Consider the following 24,861-nt stretch of genomic DNA (forward strand, 5'->3'; position numbering starts at 1 on the left):
CGATAAGCAAGGATATCATACATGCCTTAGGCGACAACAATAATCATCCTAATCGCTCACTTCTTGAGCGATGAGCAAGGTTATAGCTCACCACTTAGGCGATGAAATATGTGTTGGTCCCTTGAGGGTCTACAAGATAAGTAAAACAGTTTGTAGAAGGGGGATGAATACAAACACAATATTTTCAAATTCAAAATGTATATTTATAAAGAAGATCAATACAAATTTTACAAGATTGTTTGAGAAAAGATAAGGTAAGAAAACATATCTAAACAATCTTTGGTTACACACAGATTCTTAGCAAATGAGAAAAGAAATGCTTTAAAGAGAAGATCCTTTACTTAAGCTAGAAAATGCTCAAAGTAAGAATTAGGTTTAGAGAGTGAGTTGCGCGCTTACTCTACATGGAAAAGAAATACTTCTATTTATACACAGTGCATTAAATGAATATTTAATGCAATATGGTAGGGTTAGAGTGTGTGTCAAGCCTTAAGAGGAAAGTTTGTCCTTTGCCATAGTGAATAGTACAAAAAGCACTATTCATGAGCAGACATCCTTACCTAAAGTTGGTGGACAATAGAGTCAACAAGTCGGCTCCATACCGTACCAACGTTTAGAAGGGTATGGGTTTGTCCTTTGTGTGCATAAGGACAAGACAACAACAATCGTGGTAAGCAAGCTTTCTTTGAATGCTGAATGCTGGAATAACTTGAAGGTCTCTTCAGCATTCGTTGAGGCTTGAGCAGTCTTCACACATATGTAGACGGGCTTGTAATCATTCAGTACCGATTCAGATCACGTACTCACCAATCTCTAATATTCAGTTTCAGTCTTCGACATTAGCTGAAGGTTCTTTGGTGTGAGTGTTATCTTCTTGAAGTATCGCTGTCTCTGATTGAATTACAATACAAGTTCTTCAGTGATCACTGAACAAGTTCAGTGATGATCGCTGGAACTGAAAAGACAGAAACATAAGTACAAGATATAAGTGAATAGGTAATATCATCAAATCACTGAGAGAGAGGATCAACAATCTCCCTCTATTTATTGATAACAAGACAACATAAAAAAAAGTTGTCTTATCAAATAATAGTAAGGAAAAGTTACACATAAAGTATATGTCCCTTTTTACTATTTTGGGGTCTTTTTCAGTGAGTCAGACTTTGCTTGAGAATTTTTCTTAAGTTATATCAAAGAGAAAATTACAAGTATGAAGACTGAAACTGAAAGCTTATTCACTAATTTATAGATTGTCAGTGAATGTAAAAAGTAACACTGGAACTCATAGACTTGTGTCCCTATTACTTTTTTCAGGGATTTTTTTTAGTGAAGTACATGAAATACTCATTTTATTATCATTGGTAATATTACAAGTAGTTCAGTACATGTCTAATGCTTACAGACTATAAGAATAATCAATGAAAGTAGACATAGTACAAAACAATTACAAGGAAAAGTGGACTGTTGTTACAAAGAGAAACTATTCTAGAACACTTAGATCTAWGTAACCAGGTACATCTTCACCAAGGTTTCTTCGATGTAGGAATTCCCTTCGTATCTTCATATCTACGAGTTTTCCAGGCATGCTATCATCTATCCAGAGCAAGAGGTAAACCAGATGACCCATTGGACATAAATGTAGCTCTAACATTCTCTGAGATCTGACTTCACCTTCATAGTCAAGGAATATAACTCCTAACTCAGGTTTAAAATGCACAGAGTTGGGTGTAAAGGGACCCTTATCTAGCATGTCAAGATTCAGGACTTCAGGACTTCTCTAAGGAGAACTTTGTTTCATGTTCGTTCCTTAGGAATGGTCCATCATTAGGATCAGAGAGCTTGAGTTTCAACTTCCTACAGTGAATAGTACAAAAAGCACTATTCATGGGCAGACATCCTTACCTAAAGTTGGTGGACAATAGAGTCGATTAGTCGGCTCCGTATCGTACCAACGTTTAGAAGGGTATGGGTTTGTCCTTTGTGTGCATAAGGACAAGACAACAACAATCATGCTAAGCAAGCCTCCTTTAATCGCTGAATGGTGGAATAACCTGAAAGTCTCTTCAGCATTCGCTGAGGCTTGAGCAGTCTTCACATATATGTAGTGGGCTTGTAATCACTGAGTACCACTTGTAATCTTGACTTGGATCACTGAATGGCTTGTCTGATCTCCATCCATTCACTGTATCCGTATCAGCCAAGGTAGGAAGGATACTCGGTGATGGCATAGAGATTGTTCCTGGTGATGAGCTTTGAGACCAGTGTTCCACCATCTTTTGAACGTCCGCTGATGTTGACGCTGATAATCGGGAGGGGACTGATTCTCTTCTTCACCTTTTCTTCGCTCCACCGCTTGTTTTTTTCCACCATCTTTAGGTTCTTCTCATGTTCAGCTTCTTCAATAGAAAGAAGTTTAGCCTGCACGTGGACGACGTTCACCATTTTCTTGGACTTTCTCTTGGGGAGGACCTTTGCAGCTAGTGATTTGTCTAGCTTCAAGCTGTCTTCAGTCTGCTTCTTCTGAAGCTCTAGCTCTTCTTCAGCCCTCAATGCCTTGAGTCTTTTAGCTTCTGAAGGAAGTCAAACTCACCACCACTTTCGGTATGAAAAGGAATTTTTGCTCTAATCTGGTCTAGTAACTCCTTTAGCTGAGTCATCTACTGGTCGATAGGAGCATTGGAGACAGGGTGATCAGGGACCCACTCTAGTCGACCGCAGGTGGTTAATGGAATCTGAAGTTGATACAAGGAAGTGACTACTACTTGAGAGGTAGAGTCTTCAAAAATAGGTTGTTGAGGGATATGCTTTGGTGGTCGGGATTACAGAAGCATCAACCGCTTCAGCTCTAGGAGCCTCAGCCTCAACTTCAACTGTAGACAATACTGGACCAACAGCCTCAAAAGAAGCAGAAGCAGCAACAGATGATCCACCAGCATTGGACGTCATCTCCCCCTCTCTGCTAATACTTGAGAGAATTGGCCAGAGAGTTCGTCCAAACGCTGACACTGGAGAACCATTACCTCCTCTAGCCTTGAAAGAGCACCGACTAGAGTTGTCGTTGCCTCACGTGTCTCACAGAGCTGGGCACGATCGGTAGAGAATGAAGGTGGGATCACTGGAGCTGGTTGACGGACTGCATCCAGGATCTGCTAAAGAAGTCAAGTCTGCTGATCGGCGACAGCCTAAGCATCGTCAGCCCTGCTGGAGAGAACTGCGATGGCGTTGGTGTTGGCTTGAACAGCTTCCTGGAGAATCTGGAGGTGACTCTGAACTTTTTAAACGTCCTTCTTGGATAGCGAGAAAGTTCGTATCAAAATCAGCCTAGCGGGGCATTTCTAGGTGGACTTCAGTTATCCCGCGGAGAACTAAATCAACAGCGGGGGGGAGAAGTTTGATATCAGAAGCCATATCATAGTCATCGTCAATCTCTTCATCCCCTCCATCATCTTTCTCGCCCCGGTTCTCTTCTTCTCCCTCAACATCTGGCAGATGGGTAGAAGAAGGACCTGCAAGAAAGGAAGTGTGAGCGAAAGGCTTAAGGTTAGTAGAAATGAACGGGTAGGAAGATGGAATACCTGAGGGGCCATCAATGACATCCAAAGGATTGTCACTGGCATGAGCAGAGATGTCGTTGAGATGATGGACATCTGTATGCTGAGGAGCATCAACAGGAGTAGCCTCAGGTCCAGTGGTGTGTGTCTCAGTATCAGGGAGGATAGTCGCTGATACATCATCGACACGTGTAAAGACCAAAGAAGGAGGAAAAGAGAATATGGTTGAGAAGAGACGTGGGTGTTCAGCGGTGGTTGCACTGATATTCACACCTTCAGTGATTTGAGTTACCGAAGCGGTTGGGGTACGTACCACTAATACAACAGTGATGGGAGAAATCGCTGAAGAGCTAGGAGGGTTAGCTAAAGACGCCTCGGGGGTAAGGCTAGTTTCAATAGTTGAAACCTTTTGAGAGGCTTCAGCCAAAGACGTGGTTGTCCCCTTTTTGGACATCTTGGCTCTCTGAGGAGAACCAAGAGTTGGTTGAGAGGGTTGTTTTGAAGGGGTTTTGGTGGCTTGGCTGGACTCAGGGGGGGTTACCCTTGTCGTGGCCACCTAAGGAGAAGAGGTAGTGATGGACACAATAGAAGTTAGTGCCACATCACTATCCCTCAACTTATGATCCAGAATCCTGGATCCAAGCATGGAAACCTGGAGGTTTCCTTCCGTGTAGTAATGATCTTTAAAGATCTTAGCAAACACCATCTAGAGAAACATGGTCTAAGGCACCACCTTTTCTTGCTGGCGCTTGTTCAGCTTGAGCACCAGGTCATCGAAAATGACCGCATCATAATTTATAGTCCGACGCTGAATCACAGATACGTCTATGGTTAAGGCGATCCTAGAGGCCTGGTCCTGACCTCCAGTTTTTCCACCCATGCACTGGATGAAATGAGAGAACAAGTATTGCCAGACAGCTGACATCCTGTTCTTCTCAATCTTGGACAAGGACTTCATGGGAGCATTTGAGTCCTTCTTCATTGGCTATTTATAGCCAATGGCGTTGAGATACTCGATGATCTCGACAGTGGCAGGTTCGCTGTTATAGGGGCCTTTGAGAAAGCGGAGAGCCGTTCTCAAAGTGTTGATGCCAAACTTCACTTCCATGCGGTTGAAGGTGAAGTTGATCTGCTCCACTTGGCGTCCAGGCTTGACCTCAACTTCAACAACTTCAGGAGTGAACCAGAACTGCTGAAGAAGTTCTTTCACCATGATAGGCTCAAGGTTGAGCACGAAGCCCAATGACGACTGCTTGAGGAAGTCAGCCGCTTCCTGGTAGTCCGCCTTGGATGAGAGGATATCCAACAAGGCAATGTGATTGTTGGCCTTGAAGGATACCTCATTGATTGAGAAGTTGACATTCTTGGCGGCCATCTGTTTGCTAATAATAAGAAATGAGATAAACAGATTGTTAGTTTAAACCAAGATTGTTTGGGAGAAGAGTATAGAAAAAGTTTTTGAAATAATAAAAACTTCTTTTGAAAAATCCTTAATGAAGAATTAGGGTTTTTCAAGTAGAATGTGTATACAGAAACAAGATTAAAACCAAGAAAGAGTTGATTAAATAATCTTTGTTGTTTAATGTATTAATAGAACAAGGTTCTTAAAACAGATTAAACGTTTCTAATAACAGAATATAAAGAAGAAGAAGATATCGACCTTACTGGTTTGAAGAGTAAAGGTCAAAAGGGTTTGAAGATTTGAGAGAGTTCTTGCTTTGGAGAAATCTTACCAGAGGTTCGTCTAAGAAATTTGAAAGCAAAAAAAGAAAAATGGAGAAGAAATCTCATATTATAGGTAGGAGGAGAGAGAAGAAATATGAGAGGGTAAAAAGATGACGGTTCGAGAAAGTGACCATGATGATAAATACCACGTTCTCATCCATGATTGGATGGCATTAAATGAGGTAGAGTAATGACAGAACCTTTTGCAAGTCTCAAAGTGTTGCGCATAGTAAATAGAAAATGTCGTCATTTAGACAGTTCATTTACTATTTTCTTTTAAAAACAAATAGTTTTTAAGAAAACGAAGAGTGATACAGTGTATAACTAAACACTGATAAGACCATTTAAAACATATTATCACCAAAGATGAAAGACTTTAGGGAGAGTTTTAAGACATAAGTGTCAGTGATAAGAGAATCACTGAAACTGGCATTTAAAAACAAGCTTATAATCACTGATTGAGAAAGGTTCAGTGGTCGTTTTCGATTTTAAGAGCAAGTATAAAGATATACTTAGATCTGGTCAGTGATATGAGAATAACTGAAACCATCTTTTAAAACTTTAGTCACTGAAGAAGAAAAGCTTCAGTGAGGGTTTTGAGTTTAAGAAAAGAGAAGAGTAATCATACATGAGAGAGAATATATATATTTACTAAAAAGTTCAGTGTCAAAGATAGAGCACTGAATCATTTCACTTACTGAGTAATGTTAAATAGCAGAAGATTAATCTTTAGTGTTTAAAATCCCCAATTCGATGATCAATATATTAAATCTTGTCTCATCAAGAGGCTTGGTGAAAAGGTCAGCGAGTTGATACTCAGTTGGAACGAAGTGAAGTTCAATATCACCATTCATAACATGATCTCTGATAAAATGATATCGGATCTCAATATGTTTGGTCTTGGAGTGAAGTACAGGGTTRTTTGCAATAGCAATAGCACTAGTGCTATCACAATAGATAGGAGTTTTTGAAAAGTAAGGCTCGTACTCCAGCAGCTGGTTTTTCATCCAAAGAATTTGGGCACAACAACTACTAGTGGCTACGTATTCAGCTTCAGCTGTTGATGTGGACACTGAATTTTTCTTTTTGCTTGTCCAGCTCACCAACTTTCCACCTAGAAGCTGAAAGCCTCCTGTGGTGCATTTCCTATCAATTTTGCAACATACAAAATCACTATCCGAATAACCGATTAGGTCAAAACCTGAACGTTAGGGTACCAAAGACCCATGTTAGGAGTTCCCTTAAGATATCTGAATATGCATTTGACAGCTATCAGATGGGATTCCTTTGGTTCAGCTTGATATCTTGCACATAAGCAAGTGGAGTACATGATATCGGGTCGGCTAGCAGTTAGATACAACAGGGAGCCAATCATTCCTCTATAAATAGTAACGTTTATAGTCTTTCCATTTGGATCCTTGTTGAGAGAGAGTGGAGGAGCCATTAGAATCTTCATAGATGAACTGTTGGATAGATCAAACTTTTTCAGCATGTCTCGAAGATACTTACTTTGGTTGATAAAGATACCTTTATTTGTTTGTTTGATCTGGAGAACTAAAAACAATGTTAGTTCTTCCATCATACTCATCTGATATTCTTTCTTCATGCGTTCAGCGAAACAAAAACATAAAGAGGGAATAATGGAACCAAAAATAATATCATGGACATATTTTTAGACGAGAATGATGTGACCCTTAACTTTCCTTAGAAAATAAGGTCTGGTCAATCTTTCCAGAGAACTTCTCAGAGATGAGGATGAAAGGGTATCATACCAGGCACGAGGAGCCTGTTTTAACCCATAAAGAGCTTTATCCAACCTATAGACATGGTTTGGATACTTAGGGTCAAGGAACCCCGGAGGTTGTTCAACATAAACTTCCTCTTGAAGTTTCCCATTAAGGAAAGCGCTCTTTACATCCATTTGAAAGACTTTGAAGTCTCTATGGGCAACAAAGGCTAGAAAGAGTCAAATTTCTTCGAGTCTAGCCACTGGTGCGAAGCTCTATCATAGTCGATCCCTTCTTCTTGTCTATAACCCTGAGCAACAAGGCGAGCCTTGTTGCGGGTTACCACACCATCTTCATCCAACTTGTTGCGTTAGACCCATTTGGTGCCTATCACTGATTTGTCAGATGGACGTGGGACAAGGTACCAGACTTTGTTCCTATCAAACTCAACAAGCTCTTCTTGCATGGCAAGGACCCAACTAGGGTCAGAGATAGCATCATTGATTTTCTTGGGTTCAACTAAAGAAAGAAAGTTGACAAAGAGACAAATATTACCCAGACCACGATGTGTCTTGATACTTGCATCTGGATCGCCAAGAATTTGATGAAAGGGATGGTCTTTAGTCCATCGCTGAGTCGGTAAAGGAATTTCATCTGAATAAACGAGTTTAGCAACAGAAGATGAGGCTTCAGCGGCAGTATCTTCAGCAATTGGGACTATCGCCAAAGGAGCATCATATTTAGCGACTGACATGGGTTCAGAAACTGAAGACATTTCATTCACTGATTGATCAGTGTTTGAAGTAGAAGCAGGGACACAGCTAATAGGCACGACAACGATCTCTGAAGATGATGCGTTGGAGTGATTAGCTGTAACTGGAATGATGAGTGGAACATCTTCAGCTTCATGAGATTCAGTGTTGAGAGAAGCACTGGAGGAAGCTTCAAGTTGTCCATAGTGAGAGAACATCCAGTTTTATATTTAATCCACATCATTTAAAATGGGTTTTGAATTAGCTGATTGAGATTCGTCAAAGGTGACATGAATAGATTCCTCTATCGTCTGTCTACGTTTCTTGAATACTCGGAAGGCTTTGGATATTGAAGAATATCCCAGAAGGATTCCTTCATCAGCTTTGGGATCGAACTTTCCAAGTTGGTCGCGATTGTTAAGAATGTAACAAGTACAACCAAGTATGTGAAGAAAGCTTATATAAGGCTTTCATCCATGGAAGAGTTCATAGGCCGTCTTCATGAACCTCTTTACGATCAGCAATCGGTTTTGAGTGAAACAAGCGGTGATGACAACTTCAGCCTAGAATTGAGTAGGGAGATGGGATTCACTGAGCATTGATCGAGCAGCCTCAATGATTGTTCGATTTTGTCTTTCAGCGACCCCATTCTGCTGAGGAGTTCTCACTGAAGAAAAGTTGTGCGAGATTCCCTTGTCCTCAAAGAAGTTATCCATAGTACTGTTTTTCAATTCAGTGCCATAATCACTTCTAATAAATCGTACTTTAACATTGTTTAGTACTTCTATCTTCTTGATGAACGAAATGATTTATTCAGGTGCTTCATCCTTGGATCTGAGAAAGAAAACCCTAGTGTACCTGGCATACTCATCCACAATGACGAGTGTAAAATTCTTTCCAGCTAGGGATTGCACGTTGACTGGACCAAAGAGATCCATATGCAATAGCTGAAGAGGTGCAGTCACTGAAGAGATTTGCTTAGACTTGAAGCTAGCTCTTGTAAGTTTTTCTTTTTCACATGCTGAGCAAAGAGATTCCTTTGCAAAAGAATTTTGAGGAAGACAGTGACAATATCATTTATTGACAGCTCGCTGAGTGTCTTGAAGTTGAGATGAGAAAGTCGTTGTGGCATAACAGTTGATATCTGACGAGGCTTAAGAGAAGAATCAATTATTCTCAGTGAGAGAGGAATCCATATTGATGATATATACATTCTCTAGACGAGAACAAGTTAGGGCAACCTTATCATCTTTGTTAAGAACGTAACATGAATTCTTCGAGAAATTAACTGTATAATCTTTATCACACAGTTGGCTGATGCTAAGAAGATTGTGCTTCAGTCCTTTAACATATGCAACGCATTTGAAAGTTGTTGCACCATTGGTTAAAATACCAAAACCTCTGATATATCCTTTTCCGTTACCTCCAAAGGTTACGAAAGGTCCTCTTTCTTCCTTGAAATGAGTTAGCAGAGATTTATCTCCATTCATATGTCTCGAACATCCTCTATCAAGATACCATATGCCTTTGACGTCCTGCACAAGAAAACAAAATAAGAATGCTACTGGTACCCAGCTATTGGGGTCCAGCTTTGTTAGAGGCTTCATCTGCTGATGTTGAAGAATCAATATTAGTAGATGGCACCACTAAACCTGAAGAGGTTTGAGTGGAGGGAGGAACAACCTCTAACACTACAAAAGTAGTTTCAATGGATGTCTTCACTGAGCCTGATGAAGAGGTATTAGTGGTGGGGACTAAAACGTTTGATGCTGAAGACTTTTCAGCAGGAGTTGGTTTCGCTGAGCCTGAAGAAGAGGCTCCAGCTGTTTTTATCACTTTGGTTGCTTTTGCAACCTTAGTGGATGATTTCACCTTGGTTGATTTCTCAGCCTTGGTTACTTTCTTGCCCTTAACTGATGAACCAACCTTGGCGGTAGAAGGACACTTGCTGGCAGTATGTGTTTTCTCACCGCAGTGTTTACACTTCCTAAGGCTTAGAGTAGCTTTAGGGCCAGGAAGTATCAGACTAGAAGCGGGACTAGCTCCAAGGATTCTTTTCTCATTGGTTCTAGGAGGAACCTTTGAGGAAATGGATTCCTTAGGTGAAAAGTTCACCTTGAGCTGAGACTTGGATTTATGAAAGGGTTCAGATTTCCTAATCCCTGAAGAGGAAGAAACTTTACAAGCTAAAGGAATAGACCTTGATCTATTAGACTTGTTAGACATCTTGGGAAGGGATGCTATGACAACGAATTTACCTTTGTCTTTGCAACCAGAAGTCGAAGGAGTTCCTTCAAGATGACTCTCAGTAAAAGAAGAAGATTGAGAGTAAGAAGTTTTAGGAATAGAAGAGACGAAGGTGCCAAATTGTTCGCATGGACCTGTCTGTAACACGTTCTTCCTGATCATAGGTGAATCCTAGACCAGTCGTTATCTTGGCGGGGGTCTGAGCGTTAATGATCTCAGAGGCTTTGATGGAAGCGTTACACCACCCTTTAATGGTAGCTTTCTCAGCCTTGAGTTCAGCGATTGCTCGCTCACGCTCAACGATAGCCTTCTCACGTTCAACGGTGATGGCTTGGTTTACAATAACCTGATCCTTAAGATTTTTCTCGACAGAGGTCAGTTCTTTGATCTTAGAATGGCAAATATTCAATTGCTCTTGAATATCAATGTTAAGCATTTCTGCTTTTGATTTGCCATTGAGGGCATTATAAAGGTCAACCGTCAACGTATCCAGTGCAGAAAGACTGGAAGAAGAAGAAGAACATGGTTCATTCAAGGAACATACCTGAGTAGTAGAAGAGGTGGATGGCTTAGAGGAAGTAGATGCTTCTAAAGATCCTTCATCTGCATCTATGGCGATCAAGTAGATATAGGCTGTATCCTTTTCATCTGAAGATGATTCAATGGATGACTCAGCCCAGTCATGCTCTTCAACGTCAAGGCCCTTAGCCTTAAGCTGGTTGTTCTTCACCTTCCTATATTTCTCTCTCAGTTTTAAGTAATTCTCATCTTTAGTCCTGAAGGAGGAGAGAGCTTTGGAAGATGGCGTTGCAGTCTTCTTCCATCTGCATTCACCTGCAAAATGTCCTGGCCGGTGACAGTTGTAGCAGACAGTTGAAGCCTTATCTATTCTTTCAGACTTTGGCTTTTCCCTGAGGGACAGCTGAGGAGATATACGATATTTGCTTTTGCTGGCGAACCTTTTGAAAGACTTAGTCAAGAGGGCCAGGGATTCATCAAAATCTGCTATGTCAGATTCTGGAATATCCTCAGAGATAGAAGAGTGTATCTCCGTAATAACAACAAGAGAAAGAGAAGAGACAAAAGGGGTATAAGAAGTTTTAGCTGAAGAAGCTTCAGAGATCAAAGCCAAAGAAGAGCTTTTCATTTCCCTGGAATCTTTTAGAAGATTCCTCTTCAGTTGACGAGATTGCTCATGGTTAAGCAGAATCCTATATAAAGTAAAGATAGAAAGAGTGGACATGTCATTGGACATCTTGAGACACATGGAAAAGGTGTCCTAAGACTCAGGAAGACATTCCAGAAACTTGGTTAAAGTTTCTGAGTTGGAATATTCCCTGCCGACAGCCCTAAGAACAATAAGGAGGCAGTTAAAACATTGATGTACTTCGGACAACATCTCAGACTTTCCACAGAGAATGCTTTCATACTATCTTACTAGATTGGTCTTTCTGGTCTCTTGAACCTGAGTGGTTCCTTCATATTGGACACAAAGTGTGTCCCACATGGATTTAGAGGTTTTGAGCTTCATCACAGAGTGATAAATCTCATTGGAAAGAGACATAACTATTATAGACCGAGCGCGCGTGTCTATAGCTATCTTCTTCTTATCTTCATCGCTCCTTTGATGAAGGAGCTTTGGAATCCGCCGTTTAGGAATTGCGGTAGTAAATGGAATATATGGTCCATTTTCTAATTAATATGGAATTTCAGGATCTACACCTTCAAGAAAGAGGGACATCCGATTCTTCCAGAGACTAAAATTGTCACAGACAAACCGGGGAGGTTTGGCAAGAGAGCTATTGTCTTGTGTCTGTGTTTGTAATTTGTAAAGCCATTTGTAAGCGGTAAAGTTATCTAAGGAAAGAGATAAACTAATACAGAAAACAACTAAACATATAGATAAAAGAAAACATTGCTCTGATACCACTTTTGGTCCCTTGAGGGTCTATAAGATAAGTAAAACAGTTTGTAGAAGGGCGGGGGGATGAATACAAACACAATATTTTCAAATTTAAAATGTATATTGATAAAGAAGATCAATATAAATTTTACAAGATTGTTTGCGGAAAGATAAGGTAAGAAAACCTATCTAAACAATCTTTGGTTACACACAGATTCTTAGCAAATGAGAAATAAAATATTGTAAAGAGAAGATCCTTTACTTAAGCTAGAAAATGCTCAAAGTAAGAATTAGGTTTAGAGAGTGAGTTGCGCGCTTACTCTGCGTGGAGAAGAAACACTTCTCTTTATACCCTGTGCATTAAATGAACATTTAATGCAATATGGTAGGGTTAGAGTGCGTGTCAAGCGTTAAGAGGAAGGCTTGTCCTTTGCCACAATGAATAGTACAAAAAGCACTATTCATGGGCAGACATCCTTACCTAAAGTTGGTGGACAATAGAGTCGACTAGTCGGCTCCGTACCATACCAACATTTAGAAGGGTATGAGTTTGTCCTTTGTGTGCATAAGGACAAGACAACGACAATCGTTCTAAGCAAGCTTTCTTTGATCGCTGAATGATGGAATAACTTAAAGGTCTCTTCAGAATTCGCTGAGGCTTGAGCAGTCTTCACACATATGTAGACGGGCTTGTAATCACTGAGTACCSCTTCAGATCACGTACTCGCCAGTCTCTAATCTTCAGTTTCAGTCTTCGACATTARCTKAAGGTTCTTTGGTGTGAGTGTTGTCTTCTTGAAGTATCGTTGTCTCTTATTGAATTACAATACAAGTTCTTCAGCGATCACTAAACAGGTTCAGTGATGATCGTTGGAACTAAAAAGACAGAAACATAAGTACAACGTATAAGTGAAAAAGGGATTATCATCAAATCACTGAGAGAGAGGATCAACAATATGGTTATAGGAAAAAGCACTGAGTGGATTCAACTTCTTCCAAGGTAAACTTTCAAACTCATCGCTCAAGATAGGATACTCATCGCTTGAAACTCTGAATGGTGAGGAGCACTCTTCGGACAACACTTCATCGTACAAGGTAGCAAGGTCATAGCTTACCAAGTCTTTATCACTTGGTAAATTGAGCGACGAGGGCCTTCATTGGATACCTCTGTGAGCATATCCATCCTTATCGGACAAGACATAAGACTATGAACAATACTCTTTGGACAAGCCTTGAGCGATGAGCATTCTTTATCACTCAAAACTATCTCATCCAAGTCCAAAGATTATCGCTCAGACCACTGTTACCTAAAAACATATATTCTCCATGAGCACACTTATCGCACATTTCTTAATATCATCATTGGACGATGAGCTCCTCTTCATTGCTTAACTAATGTATTCTCAGTTCAACTTAAAAATCATCAAATTCATCAAAATTAACCAATTAGCCACTAATATGATTATCTAGAAACATTAGAATTCACCTAAATGCTAATCTTTTAGCATCAGTTTAATAAGTGAAAATCAAAGTGAATTATGATCCAATTAAGCACAAACTGTCGAACATTAGTTGAATGAGGATGCGAGTACTGTTTCATCCAAAAACAAAATTAAACTCTTGAATCTGTTACTGAATTGAATGATCGTAGCGAAAATGTTGATTCGATTCTACTATGATACCAATTGAAAGTCCCATTTCAATGACAAATTAAGATTAAATCACGATAGAAATTGAGAGATGAAGAACAATATGAAGAACCGTCTAGCTTTCATTATTGAAAAGTAAAATACAAACTCTCAATTTCTCTCAGACAACTCTCATTGATGATTACTAGAATGATTAGAAAGAAGATTAACATCTAATCTAAGCCCCATGTCCCTATTTATAGGTGACATTTACAGGTTAAGCCCATAAACCCTTAACCCAAATACAAAGAGTATTACAATACAATACAAGGACTTTATAAAACTTTATAAAACTTTCTAAAACTTAGGACTATTTTTACCTAACAACAACTTTTGAAGAACACATCAATGGGCACTCTTTAACACAAGCAATATCATGTAAATAAGAAAAAAAATAGAAAATATTTAAACCAAACCAAGAAAACCCAAAAAATTATAGGTAGAATGAGGGTAAGTGTTGGACCTAAAGGGTCAAACGGTTTGTAGAAGGGGGATGAATACAAACACAACTTTTTCACTTTTTAAACAATCTAGAACACAAAGACTTTCCAAAGATCAATAAAGAACTTACTAAGGTTTTTCTTGCACATAAGGAAGATAAAAGAAAGAAGAAAGAAGACGTAGTTGAGAAGGAGAGTTTTCTCAGCTATTTATACCCTATGCATTTAATAAACCTCAGAAATTACAATCCACATGTCAAGAGAGCGTTAAAATAAATGTCCTTGTCCATAAGATAATGTAGTCTTTGGGCTGTATATGAATAGTTGCCTTAGAGAACTGGTTAGCACATTTGGAGACAAGAAAGTAAATCATATTGTACCATTGTTAGATTGAAGCACGAGGTATGTACTTTTGTGCAAGAAGATAAGATAAAAAAATCTTGATGCGCAAGCTATTAATCTAGTCTTAAAGTAATCGTTGAGGACTTCTTCAGGTAGCTGATAACTTGGTCAAGCTTCACATTTCTTCTAGATAGTCATTGTATCACTGAACACCAATTTTAGATCACAAGTAGAATATCTTTATCTTCAGCTATATCTTCGACGTCGTTGAATGTGAGTTTGTCTTCAAGGTACTTTAGACTCTATATTATGTTGCACATGTATTCAGCTCAGCGATCACTGCACAGATGATCGCTGAAACTAAAAATAAAAACAAAACTAAAGCATACACTACATAAAGGATCATCATCAAATCACCGAGAGAATTTGAATTGCCAATCTCCCTTTATTTAATGATGACAAAGCAATATAAGAAAATTGCTACTATAAACAGAAAGAAAATGGAACTCATAAAATACTTTGTCCCATTTACTGTTTGAGGGATCTTTTCAGCACTAAGAGGGAGTGAAGTACTTCAATATGAAATTTCATTAATTTGTAGAAGAATTATAAATATTGAAGGGGAAATACTTAACAGAAAGTACATTTGCTGGAAAGTCTAATAACTGATAATACAAAGAGTAGAAAATATATCTATCAGCTAAGGTCTTTGAAGGTGATGTAGTTAGTGATATTTGATCCTTGATCTCTTTACTTCAGCAGTTCCCACATAAAGTGAGACTACATGATCAAACGATGTGATATGAAGTTTTGAACATGGTTGAAATCGTAGATCCCCATTCATACTTGTGAAGAAAATCTCATAGTGAGGTTTGAAAGCAACATTTCCTGGAATGTGAGGACCTTTGGTAGGGACATTGAGATTGAGCATAGTTAGATCAAGGATTGTAACTCTAGAGAGAACTTCATCAAGTGAAAACTTGGTTTGATGGTCGTTCTTGTGCTCTGGGTCTTCTTCAGTTGTTCGATATTGACGAATAGTTTTCAGTGGCAGAAGAGGAACACTGACAATTGATATTTTTTCAAAAAGTTTATTCAGATCCTTTTCAACAATGCCCTTGTATACGAACTTGGACTTTTGAATGCCTTGTCGAATATCCAGCCATTCATCATATCCATAATTAAACAAGTATGATGGATAGTCGGTGATCTAGTTCTTATCATCTCTGAAGATGTTCATGCTAACTAGCATCCTTCCATCCTTTCTTCTTCCAACAATCGCGACATTGGTAATATTAGCCCTGTTCAGGCATTGTTCCACTTTCATTCAGCACCACTTTAGTTCTTTTTCTTTCAGTGCCTCTGTTGATCCTCTCTCTCAGTGATTTGATGATAATCCCTTTACACTTATACGTTGTATTTATGTTTTTGTCTTTTCAGTTCCAACGATCATCACTGAACCTGTTCAGTGACCGCTGAAGAACTTGTATTGTAATTCAATTAGAGATAGGGATACTTCAAGAAGACAACACTCACACCAAAGAACCTTCAGCTAATTTCGAAGATTGAAACTGAAGATTAGAGACTGGTGAATACGTGATCTGAAGCGGTACTCAATGATTACAAGCCCATCTACATATGTGTGAAGACTACTCAAGCCTCAGCGAATGCTGAAGAGACCTTCAGGTTATTCCAGCATTCAACGATCAAAGGAAGCTTGCATAGCACGATTATTGTTGTCTTGTCCTTATGCACAGAAAGGACAAACCCATACCCTTCTAAACGTTGGTATGTTACGGAGCTGACTAGTCGACTCTATTATCTACCAACTTTAGGTAAGGATGTCTGCCCATGAATAGTGCTTTTTGTACTATTCACTATGGGAAGAAGAAACTCAAGCTCTCTGATCCTAATGATGGACCACTCCTAAGGAACGAACATGAAACAAAGTTCTCTTTAGATGAAATCGTGAAGGCTCATCAGAATGTAGACATTTCTATGTTGAATCTTGACTTGCCAGATAAGGGTCCCATTACACCCAACTATGTGCATTTTAAACCTAAGTTAGGAGTTATATTTCTTGACTATGAAGGTGAAGTCAGATTTCAGATAATGTCAGAGCTACATCTATGTCCAATGGGTCATCTGGTTTACCTCTTGCTCTAGATAGATGATAGCATGCCTGGAAAACTCGTAGATCTGAAGATACGAAGGGAATTTCTACATCGAAGAAATCTTGGTGAAGATGTACCTGGTTACATAGATCTAAGTGTTCTAGAATAGTTTCTCTTTGTAACAACAATCCACTTTTCCTTGTAACTGTTTTGTACTATGTCTACTTTCAGTGATTATTCTTATAGTCTGTAAGCATTAGACATGTACTGAACTACTTGTAATATTACCAATGATAATAAAATGAGTATTTCATATACTTCACTGAAAAAGTGTAGATCCCCTATAATCAATCTTCAAGTAATCTTCAAGGTTTCCATGGCAAATTTGAATATATCTATCAAGAACATCATAAGAGAGTAGAGAGAGAAAGTCAACAACACATTTATAGTCAAACCTTTCTTATTACGTATTCAGATTTTACAAATGAGAATCTTACACAAATTACAAAGGAACTCACTCTTTATATAGGGTCAAGCATGACACAAATAGCAAAGTCAAATTATCTATGAAAAGTCAAACACGGTGACTTTAATACAATTTTAGACAAAATTAACTTTCAAGATGAATACAATTTTACACTGAATTTCATTCCTAACATTCTCCCCCTTTGTATTCAGACTTGAAAGAATTTGTGCGCTTTGAGTCTCGTTTGAACTTTGATGCTTTAAGCACTCTATGTCTTCTTCAAAAACAATCTTCAACTCGAAATCTTCAGACAATCATTTGTTTGAGAAAGATCTTCTAACATTCTCCCCTCGAATGTTGAACCGCGAATATCTTCTCTTTTGACAATATAGAGCAAAAACAATAACGATCTTAGAATTGATCTTTAACACACTTTCTCTTCAAAGGCAATCTTTATCAGCAAACTGTTGTAAAATTAATCTTCACATTCAATAACTCTCAGAGATTGTAGCATCGGAATAATTTTCTATAATAATCTCCAGTCGCACTCCTTTTGAGTCTTTTGCCATCATAGAAGTTACTTCCCCTTGATCTTTACAACAAATTCCCCTTATAATGTTCGGAATTGGACATTTCATTCATTATTACATACTCCCCCTTATGATGAWATGAGAATCATTACATCATACACAAGAATGAATGAAATTTTCCGCAAAAGCCGTCAATTCATGAAATTGTAAGTAGATCTTTTCTAATCGACTTGTTTAATCTTTTCAGATTAAGGGAATGGGAAGGTAACAACCAATTTCAACGAATGAAATTGTTTTCAGTCATATAATAAGATTGGCCTATGAGTATAACAGATATACTCAGTACAACGAATGTACTGTATATATGAGACTTTTTGATACTCATCTCACTAGGTCTTCCATTCAATCATCGATAGCTTAAAAATTAGCATATCTATGAATGTTTAGGCAAAATAACATATAAAATGCAAAATCTGTGTAGTGTAGAAAGATAAAGTAACTAATGCTTCTGTTTAGGCTCAAAAAGATAAACCGTGTGGACTACACAAATTTATCAGACTCAATTAGTGATTAAAAAGACTTGAAGGAGGGACATATATCCTTCTGATTCAATATCAACTTTCTCCGAATGAGAAATTGATAGATGAAGAGCTGCGTTCCCCAAGTGTTATTGAAACACTTATCTGTTGAGAGATAAATGAGTAGCTAGTGGGGTTGTGACAAGAATTGGCTTGGGCTTTCCCTTTTTCAATATTAGTCTCGAAAGAATTGAGAACTAATAGATTGTGTGGTATGCCCAAATTTTAAAAGTTTGGAGCAAGATTCTTATGTTCTTTTAATCCTGACACAACTCTTGTCAATTTTTTTAGCTCACAACAACTACCACTCTCTTTTTCATTTTAATCTCCGCACACAAACCCTTTTGTATATAAAGCTCACTCAGATATGGTTGTCATCATGGGTAGGTTTGTCGGTTCTGACATTCCATTGAGGTATTTCTGATAAGCACTCAGTCCCTCCTAAAATTTAGCATTATGCACAGTTGATCACAAACAGTTGATTAAAAATATTATTGCAAATAAGCACATTGATCAGATAAAAATTATTGATCAAGAAATTTGTCTTTAAGCACAATTAATGAAAGAATGATGCGACAATGATCAGAATATTCGGTATTCGAGAGAAATGAATGAAGATCTGTAAGAACAAGTTTACAGATTCAGATTAAAAAAAATGAAATGTATATCATTCAAGGTAAAAAAATAGAAAAACAACCTTTGAATACAAACGAGTGTATTATTACCGAAAATGATTTATATAAGAGATGTGATAATAACAGTTTGAAGAATAGCTGAAACAGGTATTGGAGTTATGTACGATGAGAAATTACACAAGTAAAATCTCAGGAAATACCTGTTCAGAAAATGTACTCGTTTAAAAAAAATTATTCACTTCCTGAAAACATTTATTGAACTTCTAGAGACTCCCACTAGAAAATAGATTATAGAAATGATTCGATTCAGCTCAAAAAAATAAAATAAGAAAACATGTTTAACACGGGTCCTAAACTGAGTGTTTAGAAACCACACTCGGTAAAGCACGGGTTCTGAACTGAATTGTTCAGAAGCCTTGTTTGGAACATATTACAACTCCCCCTGGATTAGTGTATCACTGATATGTTATTCTGATCAGCACAAAATTGACACACCTACAAAATCAGATAAAATAGATTTTGGTACCCTAATAAATTTGGGTCCTATTTTGTTAGTATCGGGCTGGGGTATGTTGTAACTTCCAAACCATTTATTTCTAGTAGATGTTTTCTTTTTAGCACAATTAACATGATGATTATATATATAATATGATCCATACCAGTTATTATAATCATACATGTTCTTAACTTTCTAGTCCTTCTGATATCTGTTGTCTGTACTCCATCTGTTGGATGTCTTTTTGTTTACAAAATCTGTTGCTTTGCATGTGGAGCACATGATTCTTCTCTTGCTAAGATGAATCAAATCAGTAGTAGATCTTACAAAACAAGGAAGATGATTAGTAACAACAGGGGTACGAGAYGAAACAAATTCAGATTTACTAACCCAAATGCTTTTAACCTTAGAAGAATTATTGGGTGATCCGATAACATACCCTTGATAATACTGATTAGAAGAACGAGAATAGTTCTTAGAAACAGTTGATTTAGTGCTGCTTGAATAACTGTTTGATTTGAAACAGTCATAAAAGTTGGTTCTACACTGAGAAGGAGAACCAGTTGAGCTTTGAGCACAAGAAAAGTCTTTGACTTTCTGTAAAACCTGGTGTCTTTCAACAGTAACTAAATCAAACTTATTTTTAAGTTATGTTCTCATCTTTGGCTCAGTTTCAAGGTCTGTCTTCAGATCAGACAATTTTCTTGTAGTATCCAGGAGTTCAAACTTCTTCTTGAGCATTTCAAACTTCTTCTTCTGATTTATAAACTCTATTCTCTCTTCCTCTGAGCTGCTCTTTTCATTCTCAAAAGCGATGTCAAGCCATTTTTTCAGTTTCAGTCTCCATACTTATAATTTTCTCTTTGATATAACTTAAGAAAAATTCTCAAGCAAAGACTGACTCACTGAAAAAGATCCCAAAATAGTAAAAAGGGACATGTACTTTATGTGTAACTTTTTCTTACTATTATTTGATAAGAAAACTTTCTTTATGTTGTCTTGTTATCATCAAATAGGGGGAGATTGTTGATCCTCTCTCTCAGTGATTTGATGATAATCCCTTTTCATTTATACGTTGTATTTATGTTTCTGTCTTTTCAGTTCCAGCGATCGTTATTGAACCTGTTCAGTGATCGCTGAAGAACTTGTATTGTAATTCAATCAGAGACAGCGATACTTCAAGAAGACAACACTCACACAAAAGAACCTTCAGCTAATGTTGAAGACTGAAATTGATGATTATAGACTGGCGAGTACATGATCTGAAGCGGTACTCAGCGATTACAAGCCCATCTACATATGTGTGAAGACTGCTCAAGCCTCAGCTTATGCTGAAGAGACCTTCAGGTTATTCCAGCATTCAGCAATCAAAGGAAGCTTGCTTAGCACGGTTGTTGTTGTCTTGTCTTTATGCATACAAGGGACAAACCCATACCCTTCTAAACGTTGGTATGGTACGGAGCCGACTAGTCGACTCTATTGTCCACCAAATTTAGGTAAGGATGTCTGCCCAAGAATAGTGCTTTTTGTACTATTCACTGTGGTAAAGGATAAGCCTTCCTCTTAAGGCTTGACATGCACTCTAACCCTACCATATTGTATTAAATGTTCATTTAATGCACTGGGTATAAATAGAAGTGTTTCTTCTCCATGCAGAGTAAGCGCGCAACTCACTCTCTAAACCTAATTCTTACTTTGAGCATTTTCTAGCTCAAGTAAATGATCTTCTCTTTACAACATTTCTTTTCTCATTCGCTAAGAATCTGTGTGTAACCAAAGATTGTTTAGATAGGTTTTCTTACCTTAGCTTTCCGCAAACAATCTTGTAAAATTTGTATTGATCTTTTTTATCAATATACATTTTAAATTTGAAGATATTGTGTTTGTATTCTTCCCCCCCCCCATTCTACAAACCGTTTTACTTATCTTGTAGACCCTCAAAGGACCAACAAGTGGTATCAGAGCAGTGTTTTCTTCTTTCTATCTGTTTAGCTCTTTGCTGTATTAGTTTATCTCTTTCCTTAGATAACTTTACCGCTTATAAATGGTTTTACAAATTACAAACACACACACTAAAGACAATGGCTCTCTTGCCAAACCTCTTTAGTTTGTCCGTGACAATTTTAGTCTCTGGAAAAACCGAATATCCCTCTTTCTTGAAGGTGTGGATCCTGAAATTCCACATTACATAGAAAATAGACCATATATTCCATTTGCTATTGCTCCGGCTGTTCCAGCTACAACTACGACTACCGAGATTCCTGAACGGCAGATTCCAAAGCTCCTTCATCAATGGAGCGATGAAGATAAGAAGAAGATAGCTATAGACACGCGCGCTCGGTTTATAATAGCTATGTCTCTACCCGATGAGATTTATTACTCTGTGATGAAACTCAAAACCTCTAAATCCATGTGGGACACACTTTGTGTCTAATATGAAGGAACCACTCAGGTTCAAGAGACCAGAAAGATCAATCTAGTAAGACATTACGAAAGCTTTCTCTGTGGAAAGTCTGAGACGCTGTCCGAAGTACATCAACGTTTTAACGGCCTCCTTATTGATCTTAGGGCTGTCGACAGGGAATATCCCAACTCAGAAACTTTAACCAAGTTTCTAGAATGTCTTCCTGAGTCGTGGGACACCTTTTCCATATGTCTCAAGATGTCCAATGACATGTCCACTCTTTCTCTCTCTACTTTATACGGGATTCTGCTTAACCATGAGCAATCTCGTCAACTAAAGAGGAATCTTGTAAAAGATTCCAAGAAAATGAAACGCTCTCCTTTGGCTTTGATCTCTGAAGCTTCTTCAGCTGAAACTTCTTCTACCCCTTTTGTCTCTTCTCTTCCTCCTGTTGTTATTACGGAGATAGACTCTTCTATCTCTGAGGATATTCCAGAATCTAACTTAGCAGATTTTGATGAATCTCTAGCCCTCCTGGCTAAGTCTTTCAGGAGGTTCGCCAGCAAAAGCAACTACCATAGATCTCCTCAGCTGTCCCTCATGGAATAGCCAAAGTTTGAAAGAGTAGACAACGCTTCAGCTGTCTGCTACAACTGTCACCGGCCCAGACATTTTGCAGGTGAATGCAGATTGAAGAAGACTGCGACGCCATCTTCTAAAGCTCCCTCCTCCTTCAAGACTAAAGATGAGAAGTACTTAAAACTGAAGGAGAAATATAGGAAGGTGAAGAACAACCAGCGTAAGGCTAAAGGCCTTGTCGCTGAAGAGCATGACTGGGCTGAATCATCCGATGAATCATCTTTAGATGAAGAGGATACAGCCTATATCTGCTTGATGGCCATAGATGCAGATGAAGGATCTTCAGAAGCATATACTTCCTCTGAGCCCTCCACCTCTTCTACTACTCAGGTATGTTCCCTGAATGAACCATGTTCTTCTTCTTCCAGTCTTTATGCACTTGATACGTTGACGGTTGACCTTTACAATGCCCTCAATAGCAAATTGAAAGCATAAATGCTTAACATTGATCTTCAAGAGCAATTAAAGATTTGCCATTCTAAGATCAAAGAACCGACCTATGTCAAGGAAAATCCTAAGGATCAGGTTCTTGTAAACCAAGTCATCACCGTTGAACGTGAGAAGGCTATCGCTGAGCATGAGTGAGCAATCGCTGAACTCAAGGCTAAGAAAGCTACCATTGAAGGGTGGTGTAAAGCTTCCATCAAAGCCTCTGAAATCATTAACGCTCAGATCCCCGCCAAGATAACGACTGGTCTAGGATTCACCTATGATCATGAAGAACGTGTTACAGATAGGTCCATGCTCAAATTTGGCACCTTTGTCTCTTCTATTCCTAACACTTCTTCCTCTCAGTCTTCTTCTTTTATTGAGAGTCATCTTAAAGGAACTCCTTCGAGTTCTGGTTGCAAAGACAAAGGTAAATTCGTTGTCATAGCATCCCTTCCCAAGAAGTCTAACAAGTCTAATAGATTAAGGTCTATTCTTTCAGCTTATAAAGCTTCTTCCTCTTCACGGAGTAGGAAATCTAAACCCTTACAGAAATCCAAGTCTTAGCTCAAGGTGAACTTTTCACCTAAGGAATCCATTTCCTCAAAGGTTCCGACTAGAACCAATGAGAAGGGAATCCTTGGAGCTGGTCCTGGTTCTAGTTTGATACTTCATGGCCCTAAAGCTACTCTAAGCTTTAGAAAGTGTAAACACTGCGGTGAGAAAACACATACTGCCAGCAAGTGTCCATCTGCCGCCAAGGCTGGTTCACCAGTTAAAGGAAGAAAGTAACCAAGGCTGTGAAATCAACCAAGGTGAAATCATCCACTAAGGCTGCAAAAGCAACCAAAGTGATGAAAACTGCTGGAGCCTCTTCTTTTGGCTCAGCGAAGACAACTTCTGCTAAAAAGTCTTCAGCATCAGGCGTTGTAGTCCCTACCACTGATGCCTCTTCGTCAGGCTCAGTGAAGACTTCCACTGAAACTACTTTTGTAATGTCAGAGGTTGTTTCTCTCTCCACAAAAACCTCTTCAGGTTTAGTGATGCCATCTACTGATACCGATTCTTCAGCATCAGCGGATGAAGCCTCTAACAAATTTGGACCCTAATAGCTGGGTACCAATAGCATTCTTAATTTGTTTCCTTGTGCAGGACGTCAAAGGCATATGGTATCTTAATAGCAGATGTTCGAGACATATGACTAGAGATAAATCCCTGCTAACTCATTTCAAGGAAGAAAGAGGACCTTCCGTAACCTTTGGAGGTAACAGAAAATGATATACCAGAGGTTTTGGTATATTAACCAATGGTGCAACAACTTTCAAATGCGTTGCATATGTTGAAGAACTGAAGCACAATCTTCTTAGCATCAGTCAACTGTGTGATAAAGATTATACAGTTAATTTCTCGAAGAATTCATGTCACGTTCTTGACAAAGATGATAAGGTTTCCCTAATCGGTTCTTGTCTAGAGAATGTATATATCATGAATTTGAATTCCTCTCTCACTAAGAATAACTGCTTCTTCTCTAAGGCCTTGTCAGTTATCAATTGGCTATGGCACAAACGGTGTTAAACCCCATAATTCATAAAGTGAAAAAGTAATGAAAAACAATAAATGATGAAGAACCAGAAGACCGATGAAGGCATCAAGGCAGAATTGACTAAGTCTGGAGCACAACCAGAAGACCGATGGACGACCAAGGATGCGATGGAAAGAGCATCTTCATCGACCCTCTGGTCAACTACACTTAGAGAATTATCCAGCAATTCATCCAGAAGCATGCGATGAAGACTTAAAGATAAGGATGATCCATCATACCATGAATGACAGCTGGAGATGACAAGTCAACAGCTAGATTTCGAGCTTATCTTAATTACTAAAGCTTATCCATAGTTTAGATAAACCTTATCTGTTAATAGAAGATTAGCTAAAAAGTCTCATTAGATAGTTATCTTCTTATTAGTATAAATAGGTGATTAGGCCTATTGTAAAAATAGTCGCTTTTACATTTTTCTTATTAATAAAGTGAAATCTTTGACGCTCAAGATTGTTCTTAATTATTCATAATTTCTCTTGAGTGTTCATCACTTTGTTCATCAAATCACTCTAATTTGGTTATTATTAACTAGATTATTAGTGTTATTGAGAGATTTGGGATCAACAAACGACTTTCTCATCTCAACTTCAAGACA

Source organism: Cynara cardunculus (genome assembly GCF_001531365.2).
Source record: "Cynara cardunculus var. scolymus isolate 2C chromosome LG 3, CcrdV1, whole genome shotgun sequence".
NCBI classification, from domain to species: domain Eukaryota; kingdom Viridiplantae; phylum Streptophyta; class Magnoliopsida; order Asterales; family Asteraceae; genus Cynara; species Cynara cardunculus.